This window comes from Macrosteles quadrilineatus, unplaced genomic scaffold (assembly GCF_028750875.1).
Source record: "Macrosteles quadrilineatus isolate MER2022 unplaced genomic scaffold, UCM_ALF_1.0 Scaffold_13__1_contigs__length_4303367, whole genome shotgun sequence".
In the NCBI taxonomy this organism is placed as follows: domain Eukaryota; kingdom Metazoa; phylum Arthropoda; class Insecta; order Hemiptera; family Cicadellidae; genus Macrosteles; species Macrosteles quadrilineatus.
This window is the reverse complement of record NW_026542606.1, coordinates 115,664-135,876: the sequence shown is the minus strand read 5'-3', so window position 1 is coordinate 135,876 and position 20,213 is coordinate 115,664. Positions and strand designations below refer to the sequence as shown.

The following is a 20,213-nucleotide window of genomic DNA, read 5'->3' as shown; positions in this document are numbered from 1 at the left end:
TTAACAGTTGTCGCATTTTACAAGATAAAATCAGTTTGAGATCCAGCCAAAATATGTAATTCTAAATTATACGTATTTCACAAATTAAAGGGCAACGAGAGACCTCACAATTTTGATACACAATATTTTATAATTCTATTAGTAATTTATTAGCAAAAGCAACTGTGACATGATAACAAACATTCGAAAATATTATTGCACCTTGTGGTATTTCAAGCTTAACCAGTAGTTGGACACAGGTCAGCCGGAGGTGGTTCAGTACAGTTCAGGCGAGTTGGAGGCTTCATTGGTAAAGTGACGGAATCCAGATCCATGGCACTGGCCGTATGTTCGTTTCCTGGTACTAGTGACTTATCAGTAGTCATAAGTCATAAGTAATTTATTTGGCCAAATTTACATTAATGCATTGGCTAAGTCAATATACATAAAAATATAAAGTAGGCCTTAAAGTTTACCCTTGTACCCTTGTTGTCACGGGTTACCCTTTGCTTTCCCGGATATGTTTCACGCTCGGGCCCGAGGCCTATGTTGACGGGTAAATGCAAGGTTGAAATATACCAACAACCTCTTTAACAACTTTTATGATCATCCCGACCCGATTAACTCTGCTAGTAGACAAGTATCCCTCAATCCAGTATGCTACGTCATAATATAGATCTAATCGTCTAATTAACCGGAATGAAAATTTTCCAATTGTATAGCCAGAGGAATTATCTCATTTAATGAATAATATTTCAATACAAACAATGCACATTAGTAATAAGTCAGATATGTTTTTTTATATTTCGTTACCTGTTATAAAACACTAGGCTAGATACTTACTAATTGCTGTCATAAATAAACACTTAGGTATAGGTAGTCAAAAGTATTGATGAATAATATGAGATGGCCCTTGAGTTTGATGATAAACCTCTGAGTTATAACTTAATTATCAGAACCTAATTAAATTATATTCACGGCGCAATATCAAAAAGGATTTTTCAATATTTCCATTTGGTGTCGACATAAAAAGTTTCATTTCATAGAGGAAATGAAATAAAGAGCGGCCTCGGCCAGGAAATGTATTTTCAGGAATCTCTTGAGTCTGGGAGGGAGGATAATGTAGTTAGGGAACGCAGCCCAGCAATGTGGGTTTGTACCGGGAAATGTATGACCACTAACCATATTTTACTGTTGAGAAGTAATATACGTGTTTCTTTCTATAACTTTAATGTTTGATATTATTTGCTAATTAGAAAGTTGGTGCTTCCCGCTGCGTTTGGATAATAGTACGGTGGATGGAAGCAAAAACCTCTACATATAAAGTGAAACTTTCCCTTCTAAGCCAAACCATTGCAAATGTTGCAAATATAACAACTTTTATTATTTGTTAAAAAGCTAAACCATTTTGAACATCGGTTTGGGGGGAGTGACAAAAGTTTTTATTTTATATAAAAAAAAACGCTATTATTATTATCGATGTGGCTTAGCGCAAAGTACGTATATACGACACAGATTCATCCACTTCGTTCACTCATCTATTAAATTGGAAAATATTATTTTCCTACAGTCACCCGACAAAAGTTGGCTTCCTTGTACTGTTTATAGTACAGAAAGCTGCTAATTGCTGCATATTTATACTTTGCCGTACGGTTTATATTTTGTCGTACGGTTTATACTTTGCCGCACATCAGGATTCCAACGAAACAACACCAAACAGCGTGGTTCTATTATGCACGTAATCCGTGTACGCTTGGAAATAGGTTGGCAACACTTAAAGATATTAATACTATGAGCAGCTGATTGACTATAATAACTACGATTTAACCTGTCATTTCGAGTTTATAGTTTCGGTAATTCTGAACTTTCTGGACTTTACTTTTAAACGTTTTTAAAACATTCCTACGATCTTAATAAACAATAAAATACCTTTAAAGCATTTTTTTAGGCGTGAAAACCACTTCAAATTACAAAAACATGCGGAACTATATTCTCAAAACGCGGAGCACATTTCTTGCCGAGGAAAATAGCGGAGTGATACGGACCGCGGGTACTACTTTCTCTAGGGCACCATTTGTGTTGCCAGCTGAACCTAAAAACGTAATGTTTAGTGTTTGAAAGACTAATTATTGATATGCTTTATAGTGACTGTAGGAAAAATATAATGTGTAACACGAGTGAAAAAGGCCTTTGCTGCACTCGAGATCATTCCACACTCGCCTGCGGCTCGTGCGTAAACATTGCTCTCGTGTGCAGCAAAGTGCCACTTTCACCACTAGTTACACAAATAACTATTTGAAGCTTAAGTAGCATGGATATTGATTTTAAACGTGCGTTTCGTGACTGGAATTTAACTGTTTATTTAATTATTTAATTTAGTTGTAATGGCGTTGATAAAACACTTTTTATTCCCAGTGAAGTTGATGACAAGATATTTTTGCAAGTCACGTAAGTTGATTACGGATGCCATCATTAGAGACACTGCGGCAACAAATCGTGACTGAGCATTTAGAACAACTGAACGTACAGTACAACAGTCTGAGCTCATCCTTCAAATGGTTTATTTATTTAAGTAGATGATATTAAAAAAAAACTTAATGAACAGCATAAATTACTTCAATTGCCTTATCTAACTTATGGCAGGTTACAGATAGTCTGCATCCGTTTGTTTAAGCTCTTCAGAGCTTAATCGAAAACACATCAAGGCAAATGCTTGCGTGGTGTGGTGCTGATAGTGTGGAGAGATCCTTGATTAGTTTATAGCACTCCATAATCTGCACATCATAACGTTATCGTTGATAATTGAGTCCAACGGATATAACTCCAATGATTAAGGGGATTTGCCACTGAAAATAGGTAAAAATCATGAAAAATTTTAAAAATATTTTTTTACATTTCTTTGTACATTGGACCCTATTACATCCGAAAAGTATGAAATAATCCATGTATGAATGTTATTATATGTTATAACCAAGGGGTTTCGCTCTTTACGATAGCTACAAGATCATAGGACACCTTCTTATTCAAACGCGGTTTTCCGCAACATTGAAATTTCACGTTTTTCAATACAAAATTTGATATATCTTGAGAGCCACTAAAGGTACATTGTTGAAATTTTTACTACTTATTCTAGACAGTATTAGAAAAATGTTTTGGTAGAATTAGGTATCTAAGTTAATTAGGTACTGAACAATAACTTTTTTTTCAAATTGATTCTTTTTTCTGAAGAAAAATTATATTTAATGTGTCACAGCAAAAAAAGTATCTGAGATATTATTATGAATCTACCTAAATATTAAGTTTAGATAACTTTCTTTAAAAAAACACCAAATTTATCAAAATCCATAAAGAATTCTCTTCAGAATATCGATTTTTAAAACCCCTTACAAATTGATCGAAAAACCTCTATTTTATTTTTTTACCACCTATAATTTATATTTAGAAGTAAACCAAAATTTTTCCATTTTTTGTTTAACTATACCCTACTAGAAAAAAAATAGTTTCACGACTTTCCTCATTAAATAAAAAAAATCACCCTTTTCAGTGGCGAATCCCCTTAAATGCCGGTCTAGTGCTTAATAGTTATGTATTTCAGGTTAAATCACCACACTAGCAGATAATATCAGTAACTATATGTAGAAGGAAAAAGGTTGGTCCATACTAAAATTGCCAATTGTTCACCAATCTATATATTAATTTGAAACTGTTTTTCTTTGTCACAGCTATTTTGAGAGAAGGGCGGGGCGTAGAAACTCGGTAGAGGTGTCTAAAGAAAGGTCTTGGTCTGTAGATGAGCCAGCAAAAGAGAAACATGGTGAATTCCGTTAGGGCTCTGCCCCCGTGGCCTTTAAATTCCCATCCCATGTTATTCTTAAGGAGGAAAACGGGGTTTTTGTCACAGCTAATTTGAGAGAAAGGCTTTGCGTAGAAACTTGGTAGGGGTCTCTAAAGAAAGGTCTTGTTCTGTAGATGAGCCATCAAAAGAAGAAAGAGGTAAATTCCCTTGGGGCTTTGCCCCAGAAGCCTTTAAAGTTGCCTCTTCAGATTTGTTTACATTACGACGATATGCATAATTATACACTACTTTTTAATGCAACAGCTGTTAATATTTAAGTTGTGATTTATTGAATTTGTCAAAATGAAGTACAGTATTTGCAATGGATTTTTCTGATTTTAAAATTGATTTTCTTCTGCATCGTGTCATGTTTTGCAATATATGTTCTATTACCAAATCAGTGGAAAACCCTTATATCACAGTAACTTTTAAAATTATTTCTTATGGAGTTATATTATATCTATTGTATGGGTTGGTTTCTGCCTTTTTTACCACTTCTTGGAGATTGTACGTAGGTGATATTCTTTGGCATATTGCATCTGTAGACGAAACTTGGGTTGGTGTAATTATTACAATGGAAAAGAACGAGAAATTCTGGACAATATGATATAGGCTAAAACCTCAGCTTTTTTAAAAAAGATAAGATATTTACAAAAGATTTCGATTATATCTAACTGTTGTGTAGATCGTGAGTATTTCCATAATCTTTGACTCGCCTGTAATGCTTCGCAATTGCTCGAATTCGATCAACAGGTACACTAGTATTATATTAAAACAAAGAACCTTTACGTAATGAAAATCCTCTTTTAGTGAATTTCCCATATAAAGTGTTGGTTTTTAGCGAATTTCCCTATAGGGAAGTAGCTATTACCGTAGGTCTCATGGTAAGACCTAGGCCCGGGACCGATTTACTTTTTCATTTTGATGTCCCCAGAGGCCAAAAACACCATTCGTTCAAATTTTTATATATCTATCTATCTCTATATATATATATATATGTGTGTGTGTGTGTGTGTGTCCATCCGCACGATATCTTGAGTAATTTTTGTCCGATTTTGATAAAATTTGGTTTGAAGGTGTAAGGCGGGATAAACTTGAACGAGTTCGCGAACCAGCATGATCGGACTATGGGAACGGGGGTTTACGGGGGGTTTTATGGGGTAAAAATAGGTTTTTCCCATTTTTGACCCAAAAAACATAAAATTTTGCAAAATCTTTTCAAAACATTTTGTAGAGCTTAAAAAAAAAACAAATAATTTAGTATATTGAAGTGTTACTATGCGCCTAATTGTTACGGAGAAAATTAAAAAAAAAATGTAAATTTTAAATTCCCATGTTATTCTTATGGAGGATAAAAAATGTTTTTATTTCTTACTAATCATTAACATTTTACAAAAAAAAAACAGTTTTACCCTCCCTGATGCAGCAAACCTAAGTACCTGTTAAACTAATTCTATTTAAATAGGAAATAAATGTTAAATTTTTAAGTAGACATTTTAGTGTAAATCCAATCAGACATATGGAAATTCGCTTAGTCTGCAGGTTTGCTGCGGCGGGGGTATTTTTATGTAGATTTATTTCCCAGCTATTATTGAAGGTCTCATGGTAGGGCCCACCCTAGACAAGTATAATTTTTCGTTTTGTTGTCTTCCCTCGAGTAATAATCGTCCGATTTTGATTGAATACAGTTCAAACGTGGAAACCTACATTAATTTAAGCAATTTCTTGAACCTGAGGTTCGGACTATGAGAATGACATTGTATAGGGGGGTTTATGGGGCAAATATTGTATTTATAAAGTTTTTATAATTTTGGACCCTCAAAGCATACAGTTTTGAAATATCTTTCAAAACTATGCTGTAAAGCAAAAAAAAAAGTAATTTAGTACTCGGAACCTAGTAATACGAATAAAATAAAAACATTAAATTAAAATTCCAGTGTTATTGTTGTTGAAGAATATGGAGAAATTGGACAAATTAGTTTAACTCATACTGAGCTATCATCATTGCAATAAAATAATACACCTAACCACCTTTCTTGTAGCAGCAAACCTTAACGCATTAAAATAACTGTTATTTAAACAGGAAAGAAAACTGACAATTTAAGGAAATGTTTCAGTGAAAATTTAACCAGATGAATGAGAATTTGTTTAGTCTGCAGGTTTGCTGCGGAGGGGGTATTTTACTTTCGAAATTTTTAAAGGATAGCATGAATTATCTGCATTTCATGAATGATTTAAGTTTTTTTCTGAAAATAAATAATACCGCTGAAACTATACCTAAATGGACTCTTAGTAATTTAAAATCAATCTTCTAGTTCTTTTGAGGTCATGGACGAAGTAAAATCGATGAACTACATAAGCTTATGCACCCTGAAACTTGTAAGTAAATTGATTTCTATAAAAATAATCATTTTAACTCAATTACTCACAGAGATTGTTTGTTCGATATTTCCAAGATTGGTGTTTTATGTAATCTACTTCTCTCCTCATTATAGACTCTTCATAGCTAATCAGTGCAAAGGGACATACAGTAGGTTGGGTTGAGGTCGATACCGGGTAATTATGGTAAGCGTCTACTGATCAAGTTTGTTTTGTGTAACAACTTACTATTTTCTTCGTGTGATTATTGTTCTGAATGAGACACAATTTTTATAATGGTATAGCAATTTCAAAAGTTCAAAAATAACCATAGATGCTTTAAAATTAAATATAATAGAACTAAACTTATTTTTTCGATATAAAGAGATTTTATACAGCACATTTAACTTTAAGTTTGTTTTTGGAATTTACTTTTACTTTCTCCCCCTATACCATAGTATATGGAGAAAGTATTGTTTTCGTCAAAATTTTCGAGTTTGAGTTTTGAGTGGATATATTTGTTTTGGGTCCCCCCGGACCCAAAAAAGTGGTTTTCGAAGTGATGTCTGTGTTTGTGTGTGTGTGTGTGTGTGTCTGGATGTGTACAGAGCTAGAGACTACACCTGTGGTCCGATTTCGATGAAATTTGGTATGTAGGTTCTAATCCACAGTATCTCCAGGCGTTTTTTCATTTTTTGGAAATTTTGATTTTTTATGGGGATTTTTCCTTAAAACCCATAAAAAAACCGGAAAAATCGAATTTTCTCAAAAATGGCTCGAACGATTTTGATAAAAATTTAGTATGTTGTAGCCCTTTAGATTCTGAACAAGATGGTACAAACCCCATTTCTCTAAAAATTACGGTTCAAAAGTTATGGTAAATTATGTTATTTTCCCATAAAAACCCCATAAAATAACGAAAAATAGGATTTTAGAAAAAATATCCGGTTTTTTATTTAACATAGTATGTTATTGTCCTTACAATTTTGATAGTTTATAAATTTTTTAGAAATTTTGATTTTTAATGGGGATTTTCCCATAAAACCCGATAAAATAATGGTAAAATAAGATTTTCCCAAAAACTGCCCGAACGGTTTCGACGAAAATTTAGTATGTTATAGTCCTTAATATTCTAAACAAAATGGTACAAATCCCATTTCTGTAAAAATTACGGTTCAAAAGTTATCGTAAATTATGTTATTTCCCATAATAACCCTATAAAATAACGGGAAAATCGGATTTTCACAAACATGGCCCGAACGATTTTGATAAAATTTAGTATGTTATAGTCTTTTAAATTCTGATCAAAATTGTACTAATCACATTTCCGTATATTTACTCTCACCGCTTACATATGATAAAGGTTGTTGACAAACTAATGGGAGAAAGTATGTGTCAGAATGCTGATACCGTTTATTTGTATCTGTATTAGTTCCAAAATTTGTATGTTTCACATATTATTGCAGCTTCGATCCGATGATGTGATGAAAAATAGTTTTATTTTAACTTCTACCACACCTTAACAGGATAACCTAAATAGCTCACTTAAATACACTCTAACAAATTTTACTAACATCCAGAATCTACATTGACATACTGTATTTGTGACTATCAGCAAAGAAGGTTTTCTTAAAAAATGTATCTATTACTATTGTTTTAAGATAAACAACTTTTAAAACCATCCCTTGAACCAATCGATAGTACGTGGTGTTTAAAATATCAATAGTTATAGTAAAATATAGTGAACAGTAACACAACCATGACACAACAAATTCATAAGTATGATAGGCAAGAGCGATTTATTATAAATAAAACTGGGAGAAATTTACTTGACCATGAAAAGAAATAACTTGCATTTTGTGACATGGTTAGCCTAAATAATGGTGCAGTATGACCAATATGTCCTTCATCACAGGTAAAAAAGTGGCTTGTTGAATCTTGCCAAGTTAGTGAGAAAAGAGGAGGTTTTATTTATATTATCAAATATTCGTGTATTGATTCGAATTATTACAGTATGTTATTCGTAAAAATGATGTTTCGATGCCTATTTTGTTATGTCTTAAGTCTTAGTTTCTCTATTTAAAAATACACAAAATAGAACTACTGTTCTAAACGTGGACACTAAATTGACCAGGAAAAAATACATGACTTTATTTAGGTAAGCTTAGAAAATATTTGAATTCTTAGGTAAATAGGGTAGAACATTTTATTGGGTCCTTCACTAAGTTGACTGATCGGATTAAAGTCACAATCGAGTTCCCAATTTTACTAAGGTACAAATCCTACATAACAAGCATCCTAAGCTATTGTAGTTTTTAAATAACCATAGTAAAAATCGAATTATACGATGGATATGTTCCTCTATAAAATGAACTGAAAATAAAATAATTGTTCTTATTCTCTAGAACGACTACCTTATTCATAAGCCTATAGTAAGGTAGTACACAACTCTGTACATTTTTTTAATCACTACCTTATTTATAAATATTGTTTACGTAAATTTGATTTGAAAATATCAAATCATTTTAATGGATATTAAATGAATTTAATGTTATACGATTTGTTGTACAGGGTGTCCTTAAGCAGCCTGTACCCCGTTTGTGGGATTGTTCCTTGCATAAATAATCTTAGGTCTCCAAAGCCTAATTTTCCGTCTGTTCTTCCTTTCTGTTCTTCATAGTTTGTATGTGTCTTTACAAATTTCCTTATAAAATCTTCAACATCAATTATTTAAATTTGGTACAGACATGTTACATCACAGTACAGCGAACTTGCAAAACATTTACATTTTTGTATTTTCAAACCATTTTAAAAAGGTGTCTTTCAAACATTTAAATCTTTGATATCTCGACAGTGAGAATTTGATAAAAAATACAAAAGTAAAATCAATGTTTAAAAATGTTTAAACAAATCTAAAGACATGATATAATTAGCAAAATCGGTTGAAAACAACAAATTTATGAAGCTTTTTAAAACTTTTATTACTACAATGCTATTTATCAGCTAATGTATTAGTAACATTCAATTGACATGGACAAGTAAGCTGATTATAATGCACAAGTACACACAATGGAACATTTCCAATGCCTTATATTTTGTAATTTATAAAACATTGGGTGATGAAGATTTTTATAACTTTGTTGTTTTTCAACCGATTTCTCTGTTCAAGGAAAAATCCCACAAAAGGGGTAAGTTACAGGTTGTTTAGGAACACCATGAAGATTTTTATTTTTCGACATTACAAAATATTATAATTCACCGACAGTAGGATCAAAGCTAGTATAACATAATGTAATAAAATACAAAATCTACAAATAAGTTATATTTAAAAATGTGTTTTACATTTTAAACTTAAATGTTTAAATAAATCTATTTAAAAAAAAATTAAATTCAATAGTATTACATTACATTAAGATTTTTCTGAAAACTAGTTAAAATAATTAGATTAATTTTTTAATACGAAGAAACTGTAGTAGTTACACATAACTATTCGTATGCGACTTCAACATTCTCAAGCCATGCGTTTCAATACACTGCAATACAGTATAAGTGTAAACCCTGTGTGTTTGACCAACGACCGGCCACATCCATTATAAGATCAACCGAGGAAATCCTATTAACATGGCTCCTGTTGGTATAGTCACTGGTGTTACCCCGAACTTTTAATTTACCATATTCTCCCTACTTTTTGTTTAAATACTTATCTTTTTATCAGTCGACTTTAGTTCCTAACATATTTTATATTTATTAAATATATATAGGGTGTCCCCGAACGCTCTGCTGGCCTTTTAAGATATGGAGTAAGACAAATTGTTCAATATAAAAAACTATCTGCGATTTTCGGGTAATGTCAATGCTAGTTAGTAGTTAGCAAAAACAATCAGTTGTTTTAATTATTAGTTACCCAATGGGCACGAATATTGTTTCTTAAAAATAAGTTTTATCAATCTGTTTATGAACCGATGTTCTAAAAGTTGGTATAGTAATTTTTTAAATTAATTTTTCTTAATAGGAAAATAGCAAAACAGTTCTTCAAATTTGTAATTTGAAACAAACAGTTTCACTGCTATGTATACAATGTATATAGTGTATGTGTAATATGTGGTATATATTGTACGATAACTCAAGCAAAAAATATCCAATTTCGATTAAATTTGTTATAAACCTACATTTATCCGAACGTGTTCACGAACCAACAATATGACTTATGAGACAACAATAGGACTATGAGATTGGGGGTTTATGAGGGGTTTTATCGAGTAAAAATGGGGTTTTCAAATTTTTGAACTTAAAAATATAGAATTCTTTCTAAACCATTATGGTCTCAGATATTCTGAATCTATTCAGTCCATGACTGTGTTCCAGTGTTAACTTGGAACGTCAACATGGGTGACTGTTTGGTTGAGTGACATCTTATTTCCGCTTTTCACCAGTCCTGATAGATACCAACAAACGCATCTATATACTGCATAATTTTCATTTTACCTCTTAATTTAGCTGATAACGCATGCCTACAAGGAAATTAAACAAATTTAAAAGAAATGAACATAGAGACACACGATGGAGTTTTTACATGGTATTTCAAAAAGATTTTAAGTTGAATACGTTTTGAGAATTAGTAAGCATAAAACGTTCATCTGTGTTCACATAAAAATATAATTTAATTCTTTGGATACGCAAATTTGTCTAGAGTTATCATACAAAAAACATGAACAAATATAACGTTATTCAATATAATTGAAAACTTGCTTATTTTTGTACATGAAAGTTACCAACAGTAGTTACCTTGTTTTCCACGCGTGATACGATGGTATAACAAACGCATTTATTCCCAGTAAGGTATGACAAGATATTCAAGAAAGTCACGTAGGTTCATTACAGACGCCATCATTAGGGAAACTGCGACAACAACACGTGACTGGGCCGTCAAATAACTCGATTCTACGACATTGTGAACAAAAGTATTAAGTGTAGTACTTGACTTAAAGCTGCGATTCATATCATGTAAATTCTAATTAATTGGGTCCAACATTATACCTCAACAGATGAATTAATTGCTAATTTACTGCTTTGACTTGTGTTCGCTATGGTAGAACACCACACTAGAAGTTTCAGGACTATTAACTATTGTCAACGCATTCAATATAAAGAACTAGGGGATCGAGCTTACTCGGTGATGCACAGTTTGTTTCAAACATAAAACATGCATATGTAAGTATATAAAGCATGTTATCATACACAAGGGTTAGTGCTATTAATACAACAGTTCCTTCACAATTTTTCATCTTGAGTCATTACAAGTTGCCACATTGACAGTACAGTGTTGCTATTTAGATATATACTGTGCCATATTTAGAATTACTCTAGACATTTAGTTATTACTAGAGGACCCATGCTGCTCCGCAGCGTTAAAATAAATATAATATCCGATAAATAATGAAATCGATGATTTTTGATTGAGTAATGCAGTATCTTGAGCTTAACTGATTCAAACGATCCATAGCTCAAATTAAAGCCTGTAATGTACTGATTATTTTGAGTCTAAAACATGTCGAAAAACTTGAACAATACTGGAGCTATTGATTTTTAATCATAGCAAACCCTTATGAAAAATAGTTTTTATGTTGGTTGTTCACCTTGCGTTTGATTGAAACTCGTCCGATTTGACTAATTACTAATTACTAATAGCTTAAATGAAAGAAGGTATTTCACTGGAGGTTCTTAGACTAAAATATATAGGATTATATAATTATAACTTGTAAAATAAATCTTAAGAATTCGAAAATAAATTAAATTATGTTTTTTGTCCAGTAATACAGTAGGTAAATATTTGCCCCGCCATAAATACCCCCACCACAGCAAACCTGCAGACTAAGGTAATTTCCATTTGACTGATTGGATTTACAGTAAAACATCTATTTAAAAATATAGCATTTATTCCCCATTTAAATAGAATTAGTTTAACAATTACTTAGGTTTGCTGCAACAGGTAGGGTAAAACTGTATTTTTTGTAAAATGTTAATATTTAGTAAGAAATAAAAACATTTTCCAACATTTTGCAAATCTGATCAAAATATGTTCATAAACAACCAAACTATACCCGTTTACTTATTCTCTTTACAAGAATAAAATGGGGATTTTAAAATTACAGTTTTTTGGAATTTTCTACGTAACCATAAGGTGCATAATAACGCTTCAATATACTAAAATGGTATTGTTTTTTAAGCAGTCATTGTTTATTCAACGCTATGTCTACACAATAGTTGATTGGGGTTGTCACTAGTTGCCACTTAGATTACTCCATTATATGTTCAAGCAGATACTAGAAGGAGGCATTAATGATTCAACAGTACACCCACACAATAGCTGATTGTGGTTGTCACTAGTTGTCACTATGAATATGCACACTCGATGAAATGTTCAACTAAGCAGAGGCCAAAAAGTCATTGGTTATTCAACACTAGGTCTACACAATGAGTCATGGTAGTTGTCTCTTTGAATACCACATTGTATCTTCACCGAGGCAGAGTCGAGATGGAGATCATCTGTTATTCATCGCTTCATCGCTTCATCTACACGACAGCTGGTTGTGGTTGTCACTAGTTGTCACTTTGGACAGTCATGTTCATCGAATCAGAAACCAGGATTCATTGGTTATTCAACGCTATGTGTACACAATAGTTGATTGGGGTCGTCACTTTGAATAGTACGTGATATGTTCAAGCAGAGACTAGGTCATTAGTCTACACAATACTTTGTTCTCTCCATTAAATGTTTACTGAAACTATTTCGAGTTCATTGTATCAACCATCGCTTAGCAATTATTGAGATAGGGGCGTATATCAACCCACTTTACGTATTTTAACTAAAATATGAGTGAAGGAAGAGTGTAGAATCGAGTGTGATGATCTGTGTAGCATTGTTACTGACTGAGACAAGCTTTTTCATAAGTCAAGATAATTGATTTAAAACCCAATGATCAGGAACAGCTGGGTCCAGTTTTCAATCATCTAAAGGCTACTGACTTTTCTCAGGATCCATCCGTCAACCTTTTAGTTGAGAGTGCTCGCCCAAGCCAATCAAAAGTTTGCCCGATGAATGGCCTTTAGATGATTCAAAACTGGACCCAGATATTCCTGATCATTGGGTAGCCAGTCGATAAAATTGTGTTGAATTCCTAAATATCAATTATTCAGATACTGGTTACAACGATTTATATGTATGATATGTGTCTTAAGTTAGTCACTTATGGTTTATTTTGTTATTGTTGGGTTGTAATCTTCTAAGTACAAAAAGCCCTTTGGATGGCTCTAATTACCTGCATGTGTAATCTTACAGCACCACTGTATTGTAGCAATAGTCCCATCATTAAAGAGAAATATATAGTGGAGATTCAACAAAATTGTTTCAAAAGGTTTCTCAACGGATTCATTACTTTATTTATACATCCACACAACATAAAAGTCTACCGAAATCTGACTTGGGACTGTACCTATATTTAAATGAAAAATTATAAATGTTCTCAGGAAAAAATTAAAAACATTACTGCTGTACGATATAGTTTTTAATGCTTTCAAGAGTGGGGAAACTAACTATGCAACTTAAAATGAAATTAGATTTCATTTGACAATACAAAATGACCGCCAAAATACGATGCATGGAAGAAAATTAACATAAAACTTATTTTAAAATATAGGGTGTAGTATATCGAATTCAATGTTTACAAAGGTAGCAAAACCAAAAATGCAACTTTAAAAAAATGCATTAAAAAAAGTTGTATTACTCTCTCACTTTAATTGTTTCAATTGAATCATGGGTTTGTCTATTTGTGCATGTGATCCCTTTGCACACGCCAGTTGCACTTTAGACCATTTTCCCTGCAGGAACTTCTATTTTTGGAACACATTCCTCTACAGTTGCATTTGATTATCTTCAGTAGAGCCTCTGGTGCTGCGGGCTGATCCATTCTGTTTGGCTTCAATATGGCCATCTTACGCCACATGATAAAAAATCTCATTTTAAGTTGCATATGTAGTTTATTGGCCTTTTTAAAAGCTAAAATCGATATACTACAACCTATTTTTAAAGGTAAGTATTTTTTTATTTTCCCTCCTTGGAGTGTATATTTTGGTGACTTCTATCTTATGACTTTGAATTAGGTACAATCATATTTTAAGTTGCATTTTTTTGTCTTGCTACCTTTGTAAACATTGAATTCAATATACTACACCCTATATCTAAAGATAAGTTTTATTTTAATTTCTCCTTCATGGAACGGATTTTGGCGGTGATTTTGTGGTGCCAAATGAGGTCTAATTTAAGTTGAAGCTGCATATTTAGTTTTCCCACCATTGTAAACATCAATAACGATATATTACACTTTATATATAGCAAAAATGTTTTTAACTGTTTTTTTTTTCTGGGAGCACTTATTATTTTCATTTAAATACCGTACCCTAATATCCGGTACTTCCCCAAGTCAGATTTTGGTAGACTTTTTCTGTGTTGTGTGAACGTATGAAAGTAATGAAAACCGTTGAGAAACCTTTTAAACCAATTTTGTTGAACTTAAACTATTCAATGACTAGACTACAAGCAGGGTTTCAATGTTTGTGCCTTTAAACCCTACTTTTCACGCGTGTTGTTGAAATATAATGAATAATTAGGGTTTTACATTGATATTAATCTGTCCCAGTTTATAATTATTTGTCTAAATACGTTGATCTATGATGTAATATCATAGCAGAGCCTCATATACACTTTGGGATGAGTAGATCAAATAGAAGCGGCGTTGCTTGCCTGTTCCACTATGACTTCGTCAGAACTGTTGACTAGCATCCAAACAAATAAATGGCTTCGCTTGATTAATTCTACAAACATTGTACAGAACTCGGTCCTTAGTAGACACAAAACATATCAAACTAGTTTTGTCTTGAATAATATTCACAAAATATATGAAATTGTTACACACATACATATGTTGTCCTAATTTAATACATTTCATTTACACATAATTTATTACAATCCAGGAAGTAGGTAATTTTATAGAATTTACATCTTTAACATAAAACATGTTTTTTGAAGAGAGAAAAAGAGTGCTAAGGTTCATTTATTCATCTATTATTAATAAATGAATTTTTGGCCTCTGGGGACATCGACACGAAAAGTAAAAAGGTCCCAAGTCTAGGTCTTACCATGAGGCCTGCAGTAATAGCTGTTTCATCCATATATGGGAAATTCACTTAAATAATCCAACAAAATATATACATGCTTTTTTATTATTTTTTTACAAATATTACGTACCCGGTATTGAATCTTCCCATCCCTAATTAATATCAATCAAACCTTGTTTAAGATTAGGTCCTGAGAATTATAATAAAATAATAGTAATAATTGAACACTTTACTTTGAAATGGCAACCATACGAATTTAAAGTACGATGGGAAATGAGCGTAGGATTGATGAGTGGCGCAATCTTGTAGTCTTGTTAGTGACTAAGTTCGACATATGCCTTAGACACAGTGGTTAATTTATAGCCTATTCAGCCAATGGTAACTAAGGGACCTACAGTTTATAGTGGAATCTGAATTTTATGTATGTGGGATGAGGAATTTTATGCATAGACATAGCCTATTATGTAATGTTTAATGGACAAATAAACAATTTGAATTTGAATCTGAACCACATTTTTGCCTTGTAATTAACCTTGTAATTTGCTGTAGACACATTATTATTTGCATGACAGTATTTTCCTGGTTATAGTGAGTTAAGTTTAAAATACTGCTTTATGATAATTTGTACATTCGTTTATTTAAATGTTCTTATTAAAAATGTGTTTAAAGTTATGTATATGTAGTTTTTCAAAAGCATGTTCGAAAGCATGTGTCTATAGCATATGTACTAGCATATTCGAATACATGGATAAATCATTAAAACTTTCGTAAAATATTCAATTTGTTACTCTCGACTACAACATTTATGGGTTTTCTTATACTTAAAGTACTTCATGTAAAACTTAAAGTAGTTACTTAAAGTAGACATCATGCGTCCATCCGATGCTACATTGGTTACTCAGAGTATTTAACTTTAGAGTATTTATATACTCTATAGTTTAACTAACAATTAGCTGATTTTATATGAAAGATAGCTCAATTTATTATGATAGAAACTTTAAACTCATATTTTCTTATAAGCTCACAGGTAGATATTGCTGTAAACCACAAATGCGCATGTATAAAGTAAGAGTAGAATAAGAAATTTTAAATGAACGACTAAAATATAGAGTACTATACCCAATTTTGACCAAACCACGTAACAATATTGCCACGTTTAACACGTTTGGTGTATACAACACCAAATGCTCTAAAATGTATATGAAATCGTATTAATGACTTAAAATTGATATAAGTATATTTTTTTTCGCAAAATTAGAATGAAAAGAGAAGGTCGTCCGCAGTCTCATTACAGTACGATAGCTACTTAAGCTGGTGATAAGGGCATTCTGAGAACACTACATGGGTAGAGTGATCTTATCTTGGTGTTCTTTCATAATTTAAACATAATTAAGAGCACTTAAACTTTTCTATATACGCAGCCTATAAAACACCTATCTTCACGAGAGGTTTTTTAATACATTCAGTAATAATACAGTTAGATTTGCACAAGACATGTAGAAACATAGTCCTAGTTCCTAGAACATATGGTGTTGAAACATAGACCTAGTTTATAAAGGATTAGAACTTTAAAAGAAACTTTAATGAAAGGTTCACACCATCTTTAAATATAAAATCCATGTCATATCAAAGGTTTACGAGCGATTAAAAAACCATTTAAGCACTGATAAAAACATATTTTGATTTCATCCTTTATCGTACAACAGCGTTGCATCTGATTTACAAGAAATATAGTTACATACATGTAAATCTTACATTGTAGTAGACTATTTAATGGGGCATATTATCAATATGGTATTTTTTTTTTATATAAGAATCGATAATTAGTTTGTGTTGTGTTTTAACTCTTATTGTCATAATAAAGTAATCGATTATTGTATCGGGCATACTACAGCTTGATCACTGTAAGTGGAAGTACGAGAAGTGATCAAATAGAATACAAGTTTCTGTTAGGATTGATATACATTTTTATTATGGCCTATTTATTTATGAATATTAAATATACTAACATACATGCATCTAGCTAGTTTTTCCTGAGCACTCCTGAGTCAGATTGTTCCTGTACTCTAAAGTATTTTTTTCCTGACTAACCCATCTGTTAACTAATGCAAGGATTAGGTTGGTAATGTTTTTTTTTCTTTTAACATTCTTGAAAGAATAGAAATTGACAACATATTTTAATTTGATAATCCAACGCTAACGCTACGGTATACTCTTTACACTACGAAAATTAAAGAAACGTTCTACACACTTTTGATGGCATTTTAGTATATTTGAGTCAGATTGATTTCTGCCATGGTAAATTCAGGTTATAAAAATAAGACATTTATAATTTTAACTTCAAGGGCACAAATCGAATGTAAAATACATTGATACAATAATTTAAAAAAATTGTTTGAATCGTTTTAGTGAGTAACTTTTGATTTTCCTAAAAAAGTTATTATAAGATTTATATAAATTTTAAACAGTGTATATACTGGCTATTTAATTTAATATCGTTTATGTCTAAATATTTATTTTGTTTCTCACAGGTTAGGAAGATGAGAAAGCCTGAGCCGCTGCTAACCTCGTGAGGCACATTCTCCTCAATCGACAACATGCCTGCCCGCTCAACCCTGACAGGTAGGTCAACCTAATAACAAATCGTATTTGGCCCATATTAAAATCGTTGCGGCAAATACATCTTTCATGTGTGTAATAAATAGCCTGTACTATACGTATGAACTATACGTATAAGCCTTTTGAATATGTTACTAGTTGCTTTTAGGCCCGGGGTTGTTTTATTTAATTTGTTACACAAGTAAACACTTGTCCTGATCATGTTTACTGGGTGGTAAAAGAACTGCAATTAGTTATCTTAATTGAGTTTGGTTTATTGAAGGCTTTTGAAAATTAGTAATAGCGTTGGTTCTTTTTATTAGAAATAATGTTTGAAACCAGTAAAATCTTTCAAATGATCGGGTTTTCAAATTATTGGACTTACTACAACTCAAAACACTTTTACCAAAAGAGTGATGACTTTATAGTTATTATGGATATGACTTTACCCTATTTCATTCCAGTGGACTTAATGGAGAAGAAACTTTTATAGATGCGCAATAGTTCGAAACAAATTTTGCTGAATAAATTGTTGGTGTATTATAAATGGCATATTTTACTTGTTCAATGAAGAAGCGGTAGTTTTCATCGGACCTCATGTTGAAACCTATAGCAACACCCCATTACACGTTCACGTTCAACTCCCTAGAGCCAAAACCCCCCGTGTATACTTAAATTATATGTGTCAATTTTGTTATTAAATTCATTTATTTTGCCCGAACGCGTTTTGCTTTATAAGATTTCACCTAACTGCGATTTGCGTACATATTATTTTTGTTTGAAACGAATTTCAACGTAATGATATTTTATTTAGGCTATGTAAAATATCATTAAATACTACTAAAAGCTGTTTCATGGTTGTACAGTACTATCATAATTTGGCATTTCTTGTAATAATTAAAAATCTTTATCATTTTTTATATTTTCCATTTACTTGCAATATTATTTACTTTTCACCAGACGTATCTAACTTTAAAGTAAATATAGTTATGAAAGAAACACATTCGTTACATGCATCTAGCTAGTTTTTCCTGAGCACTCCTGAGTCAGATTGTTCCTGTACTCTAAAGTATTTTTTTCCTGACTAAAAACTGTAGTTTTACCTCGTACCGTGAAAACCCGGGGTTTAGAATACGTTAAGTAATTATTCACAACTTTAAATGTGTTTTGAACCAACGTTTCTTCGTTGGTATTTCATAAGCTGTTAGATAGGCCTACCTGTTTTTTACGTATTCTTTTTTGGTTTTGTTATTTAGTTATTGAAAGTTTTAGAATATTTTTACAGTTTTAGTATTACTAGACCAGATATGTGTTGGTTCTACACGGGTTTTCAATATATCACATACATAATAATATCTACCCATACGTAATTTGTTCACTACCGATAATCTTTTAACCGAACGAACTATTTTAGTCTATATGTTATTTTTTTACTTTAAATGCGTTAATGATTTTAAATCAACTATGGTCCATCCACAATTTTTCATAGAGAATTTTATATGACGTCCAAACCGTATTCATAACTTAATCTTCAGAGTTGTACTCAAACCATTATAGGTTTGATTTTTACCACCAGAATCATTCTATTATGATGTATTTGTCCTTATTGTGTTACTCGTAAGATTATTTAAATCTACGACGCGTACTAAACCGCTAACCAACTCACAAAGGCCCTTGTGTCAAGGGAGCTAAACAAGTTAGCAACAATATAACATTAACCGTTGTTGTTGACATAGTAACACGTTACGTTAATTCTATCAAGCCTCATTGTTGAAACAACAAACCAACTTCGCTACAATTCAGACCACAATATTTTTGGCCCTCTACCAGTAAATTGTGCTTATTTGAGCCAAAGAATTTTTTAGATATTTCATACATTTAATGAAACATTATTTTTGTAACTATTAATATAGGTATCTGGCACACATTTTTTATTTTGATATTTTATTGTATAGATTTTCACATCCCGAATAAAAAATGCCATCATATTTTCACCACAAATTAATATTATGTACTAATCTGATAGGTAATATAACTGCTCAATAATGTTTCTCTTAAAGGGAATTCCATTACATTTTGGGGATATAGATAAACTTGTAGGCTAATAACAAGTAGTACCTATTTAGTAGTAATCCATCCTTACCAAGGTGGCCTTTACTTTACTAAGCGCGATCGTTCTAGAAAACCTACTCCCTAGCACTTATACTACAGCAATAGACTAATCCCAATAGGAAATTTGTTAAAATGGGATTGTGTGATAAAATTGCGT

General features: G+C 31.9%; 1 long non-coding RNA gene across 2 annotated transcripts in view; it reads left to right on the top strand.

The window, feature by feature from the left end:
* Positions 1-20,213, top strand: part of LOC129004928 (uncharacterized) — a 67,120-nt gene that overhangs the window by 27,051 nt on the left and 19,856 nt on the right. For both annotated transcript variants that reach the window (XR_008491782.1, XR_008491783.1), the window contains exon 2: positions 17,878-17,968. This is a non-coding gene — a long non-coding RNA (uncharacterized LOC129004928). The remainder of the gene's footprint in view (positions 1-17,877; positions 17,969-20,213) is intronic.